The following is a 6,000-nucleotide window of genomic DNA, read 5'->3' on the forward strand; positions in this document are numbered from 1 at the left end:
GGCACTTATGTTCGTGTACATCAATCTAGACTTCGAAAGGTTGATGGCTCACAAGGTATGCTGAGAGAAAGAGACAATCAACTGATGAGAACTGAAAATGCCACATTACCAGATACCGGACTCAATGAAAATAACACTGAAAATGAAAGTGAGGAAGAGGCACCCTCAAATGATGAAGATGCTGAGGATAACAATGAGCCCCCTCTCACGTCAACACACTGAAGAGAGGATGATCATGAGCAATCTGATACATCACAAACACACTCAAATACTACTTGTGAAGGACTTAAGCTGAAAACTGGACAAATAGTTACATACACAGACAGTGGAAGTGGCCAAGCACACACTGGAAAAATCCTCAGCCGCGCAGGAAAGGCCACTGGAACATACACAAACTGGTACAATTTACAGTACACAGAGCCTGAGGAAATTGCTGGCATAGCTGGATCAGTGGACCTAAGACAAGTAGAAAATCTTCAAGTGGTTCCATCTGAGCATGCTGAGTTATGTGCAGACTGCCATAAAGAGGACATACTGATTGTGAATGATGATGCCTTCATGCCGGCCAAACACGCTGAACTCAGCAACTGGAAACAGAACAATGTCTTTGAAGAGGTGAAAGATGAAGGTCAGAAATGCATCTCTACAAGGTGGGTGTGCACACTCAAGGAAACACAAGATGGTGTTGTACCTAAAGCCAGACTAGTTGCAAGAGGCTTTGAGGAAATGAACACTGAGGAGCTCCCAAAAGACTCACCTACGTGTGCCTCAGAGTCTCTAAAAATGATCATGGCTGTTATATGTCAAAAGAAATGGCAGCTGAACTCCATGGACATTAAAGCAGCCTTTTTGCAAGGTAAAGAGTTAACCCGAAATGTCTACATTCGGCCTCCCCCAGAAGCTCAGAGCAAAGAAACTCTGTGGAAGTTGAAGAAGTGTGTTTATGGCCTGGCAGATGCTTCTCTGTATTGGTACAACAGGGTGAAAGACATTATGCAGCAGTCGGGAGGTACTGTGTCAAAAGTTGACCCAGCAGTGTTCTACTGGTTAGATGACTCCTGCAATGTGATGGGAGTCCTTGCTTGTCATGTGGATGACTTTATTTGGGGAGGTTCAGAAACATTCTCCACGACAGTCATCCCTCACTTGAAAGCAGCTTTTCAAATTGGACGTGAAGAACACAACAGCTTCAGCTACATTGGAATGGAGGTTCTCTCTGTGGAGGATGAAATACAGGTGCAACAATGGATGTACATAAAAAATCTCCAACCCATTCCTGTGGACCCCACCAGAGCCACACAGCGAGAGGCCCCCCTAACAGACACTGAATATGATATGCTTAAGTCGAAGATTGGCCAAATATTGTGGGTGGCAAGGCAGAGCAGACCCGACATAATGTGTGACGTATCCATCCTGGCGTCCAGTACAAAGCATGCCACTGTTCAGACTCTGCACTGTGCAAATAAACTGATCAGAAAACTGAAATCAGAGGAGGTGACTTTGAGGTTTCAGTACTTGGGAAAAGACAGCTCCCTAAAACTGGTGGTGTTCAGTGATTCATCCATGGGAAATCTTCCAGATGGAGGCACCCAAGGTGGGCACCTAATCATGCTTATGGGAGAGGATGGAAGATTCTCGCCTATATGCTGGCAGTCAAAGAGGATCAGGAGAGTTGTTCGAAGCACTTTAGCAGGAGAGACTCTGGCACTTGGAGATGGCATCGACAGTGCAGTCTTCTTAGCTACACTCTACTCAGAGCTCACCACAGGTGACTGTACACGCAACAGTTTGCCTATTGTGTGTGTAACAGACAACCACTCTCTTTTTGATGCTGTCAAATCCACCAAATCAGTCACAGAGAAAAGACTCCGACTCGAAATCAGCAGTATCAAGGAGCTCATAAACTCTGGGACTATTCAGCAGATCATGCGGTCAGCAACTAAGGAGCAGCTTGCTGACTGCTTGACCAAGAAGGGGACGTCTGCACTTGTTCTGCTGAAGGCTCTCAGTGAAGGTGTATGGCAGCTTAAAAGCTAAATGGACTAAACAACAAAGACTTTTTTTTTACTGTTTAACTGTAGTTATTAAAGCAGAAACATTAAACCTGGCTATCTGTTAATGCCACTAAGAAGAAAAAAAAAAAGTTTTCTTTGCACTGTTTTTCTTTAAAGAGAAGGGGGGAGTTTGTTATGTGCTATGTTTCTCACTGCGCATGTGTGAATTACGTGTATGTTCTGAGGGAGGAAGTGCGGAGGCTGTCGTTGTCGTACTGAAGTTGGAGTAAAGTCTTGAAACGTACAGTTGTCGTCGTAGTTATTGAGCTAACAGGGATGGATTATAGAATGTATGGCGGAGTCGAGTCTTGATGCGAGGACTCTAGTTAAGATCTTATAATCGTTTGAGAGCAAACTTATAGGCCGATATGAGTCACATTTCAAACGATCCTTATGTTTTTTATGTAAGAGTGAAATTACGGTTTGTGTCATGGTGGGTAGCAATAATTTCTTTTCAAGTGCTTCTGCAAATACATCTCTCAAAATGGGGATCAATTTAAGTGAGAATTTTTGATAAAACTCGATGGGAAACCCATCAGGTCCGGGGGCTTTCACACTTTTCATTCCTTTAATTGCTTGCTCAATTTCCCCAGCTGATATCGGCTGTTCAAGGTTTGTATGTATACAAACTCTGATGTATACAAATCCTCATAAAACGTCTTAAATTGATTATTAATATCCAATTGATCTGCGGTTATACCATGAGGGGTTTCTATCTCTGCTATATATCCAGCTTCAGCAGCCTGTCTCAACTGGTGACAAAGTAACTTACTGGCTCTCTCTCCATATTCATATTCCTTCTGCCTGGATTTTAGATATAGCTCCTCCTCTGACCCTGTGGTTAAAGCATCAAGTTCTGTTTGTAATGCTACTCGCTCCATGTAGAGGTTAGCATGGGGAGTGCGAGAGTGCTCTTGATCTATAGCGTTTATTCTGGAGATAAGTTGATTGATCCTTTCCGTTCTTTTTTTATTCACATTGGCACTATATGAAATTATCTGGCCCCGTAAAAAGGCCTTCATTGCCTCCCAAAGGGTGTGTTTACTTATATCTGGTGTCTGATTAGTCTCAAGGAAGAAGTCTATTTGCTTGGATATACAAGCCACAAACTCTTTATCTGCCAGTAACCTAGAGTTGAGTCTCCATATACGTCTTGGTAGTATATTGTCTGGCAAGTTAAGTGTCATAGAGACAGGGCTGTGATCAGAAATAACTATACCTGTGTATACGCAAGATCTTAGCAAGGGCAACATTCTCTTGTCTATAAAAATGAAATCAATCCTAGAGTAAGTCTGGTGTGCTGAGGAAAAAAAAGAATATTGCCTGGATGTTGGATTCTTGTATTTCCATGCATCTACCATTCCATAAGTTTGTAAGAAATCATTTACATATCTAGCTGATTTGCTCAGTGCCCCAGATAGGGATTTTGATCGATCTAAAGCTGGGTGTAATACACAATTAAAATCTCCACCTAATATAAGCTGATGGCTATTTGGGTCTGGGAGACGTGCAAAGAGGTAACTAAAGAATTTCACATTATCCCAGTTGGGGGCATATAAATTAACCAGCACTACAGGCAGATTGAACAGCTTCCCTTGTACAATTACAAATCTCCCATCTTTATCTGTAATTACTTTTGACTCTTCAAACAAAACATCTCTATGTATCAGGATGGCTGTACCTCGACTCTTTGCAGAAAATTTTGAGTGAACAATTTTGGAAAAGCCACCTCTAATTAGTTTATTGTGGTCTTTAGGGAGGAGATGAGTTTCTTGTAAATAGACTATCTCCGCTTTCAGTTTGGAGATGTGTGAAAATATTTTACTTCCCTTAACTGGATGGTTAAGACCGAGACAGTTCCAGCTCAGCACAACAGTGTTAGCTCTGCTTACCATTCCCCGTTCTTTTTAAGTGTATAGCATTGTGGGCTCCCTGAAATGTGTGTGTGTGTGGGGGGGGGGATATAACAAAAACAGAAACAAACCAACCCAAACAAACAAACAAACAAAAAAAGTAATTATAACAATAATAACAACAACATCAATCATTGAAAAATAATTTATCTCAGAATAAATTTCTCTTTAACAAAGTTTAAATCTTATTGGAGTTCCTGATTTTACAGAGTCCGTTCAATGTAAACAGTCCCTTTAAGTAGTCTTTTCAAAATGTAAAACATAAGCAGTAATAGGAATTTCACCAAATAGTATTCTCTTTGGAGTTTGAGACTCCAGAATCCCGTGCATCACGTCACCTCATCCGCGGGTGGTTAATCAATAACACAAAAATGAACAAGCTGTCAAACTAGGACTATACTTCCCAAAATATTTTAAACATGCCGGAACCTCAGTCAAATTAACAAAAGTGCAAGGATGGATATCAGTCTAACCTTACCTTTATCTTGGTGTAGAACACTTTCAACAAATAAAGAATAAACAAGCTACTGTCCAAGCTATGTTTGTCCATATTAGGTTAGTGTTAGTTGTATCCATCGTCTCGGTGTATGGCCGGTTTCATTGCCCAGATGTAGTTCACTGTTGTGTTATGGCCAATATGACATAAACCAATATCCGTTCATCCATCTCATGACTTAAGATTTCCCTTCACAAACTCCATGGCTAACTTGGCGTCCTTGAAGCTCCGTCTCGCCCCCTCCTTTGTTGTGATTCTCAGCTCCGCTGGGTAAAACAAGCCGTAGCGTACTCCCTCGAATCGTCGCAGCTCGCCGTGCGCCTCGTTGAAGGCAGCCCGTTGTTTGATGATCCTCTGGGTGTAGTCGGGTTGAATACGTATTCTGTCACCATCTGAAGTAACGATCTCTTTTTTCTGTATAGCCTTCTTAATCAACAATTCACGTTCTTGGAAGTAGTGACACCTCACTACCAGTGCTCTTGCTGGTTGGTCATCTCCCGGTCTCTCCCTTAAAGTACGGTGTGCCCAGTCCAACAAAGGAGCTTTATCCAGCCCAAGAGCGTCCTTAAGCAGTTGTGAAACGAATTCTGGAACGTGTTTCCCATCCTCTCGTCTCTCCTTCACACCGATGATGCGAGAATTGTACCGGCGAGATCTAGCCTCCAAGTCCTTATTCTTCTGCTCCAAGTTGGTGACATCCCGTTTCAACTGGGCTACCTCCTGTTGAAGGGAGGTTATAGCGTCTGAGTGGTCGTTCCCGGCTTCCTCCATGGAGAACATCCGGGCTTCCAGTGCCGTGGTCTTTATGTTTTGCCTGGTCCATCGCATTTATAAATTCCTCCCTTAACTGTTCACACAGATTTCTGATCTCGGTGGCTTGCGTTTCTACCTTCTCATCAATTTTCGAGAGCAGCTCTGCTTTCAATTTCCTTATCTCATGGAGAATCTCCTCTTGGCCGCCGCCAGCTCCCATCTTGTCGTCCGTGCTCTCCATGCTAGCTGCAGTCATGCTAGCTTCTTGTGTCTTGCTGCGCGGCATGGTTTATCAAGTTCCAAATTAACTTACAACATGGCTTGTAGTGCCACTCTGTCCTTTCTACCCTGTTTATAATTATGCAGGAACACTTTACACTGGTCGAGAATGTAATTCCGCTTGAATAAATCAAGTTCGGTGAAGCGCTCAGCCTAACACGTCCTCACATGGTGCTGCTCAAACCGGAAGTCCAAAATCACATAATAGAGAAGAAAAAACAACGGGTCAGGAAAGAAGAGAGAGAGGAGGAGAGAGGGAAAAATCAAGACAAAACAAGGTAGCAAATAAAATTATGTGTAGGTTAAATTACTCATCACTGGTTCAAGTAGCTACCCAGATAGCACACATACATCTGGCCGACGTCGGCCCGATGTATCAAGTTTAGATCGTTAAGACGTAGCAGGGACAGCGTTTGCTCATTGCCAAGACGTCGCTGAGACGTTGGCCTTTAATCGAAAATGACCACCACGCGACGTTCAAACGATCAATAAAAAGCTGCGCTCA

The 6,000-nt window shown here is 42.8% G+C and overlaps 1 protein-coding gene and 1 long non-coding RNA gene across 2 annotated transcripts in view; one reads left to right on the forward strand and one right to left on the reverse strand.

The window, feature by feature from the left end:
• The window catches only part of LOC126383529 (uncharacterized), a 99,600-nt gene that overhangs the window by 35,299 nt on the left and 58,301 nt on the right, over positions 1 to 6,000 (reverse strand). The gene's annotated exons all lie outside the window — the stretch shown is intronic.
• LOC126383502 (uncharacterized) overlaps positions 1 to 6,000 on the forward strand; it is a 131,263-nt gene that overhangs the window by 30,541 nt on the left and 94,722 nt on the right. The window lies entirely within an intron of this gene.

Source organism: Epinephelus moara, chromosome 22 (assembly GCF_006386435.1).
Source record: "Epinephelus moara isolate mb chromosome 22, YSFRI_EMoa_1.0, whole genome shotgun sequence".
NCBI lineage: Eukaryota > Metazoa > Chordata > Actinopteri > Perciformes > Serranidae > Epinephelus > Epinephelus moara.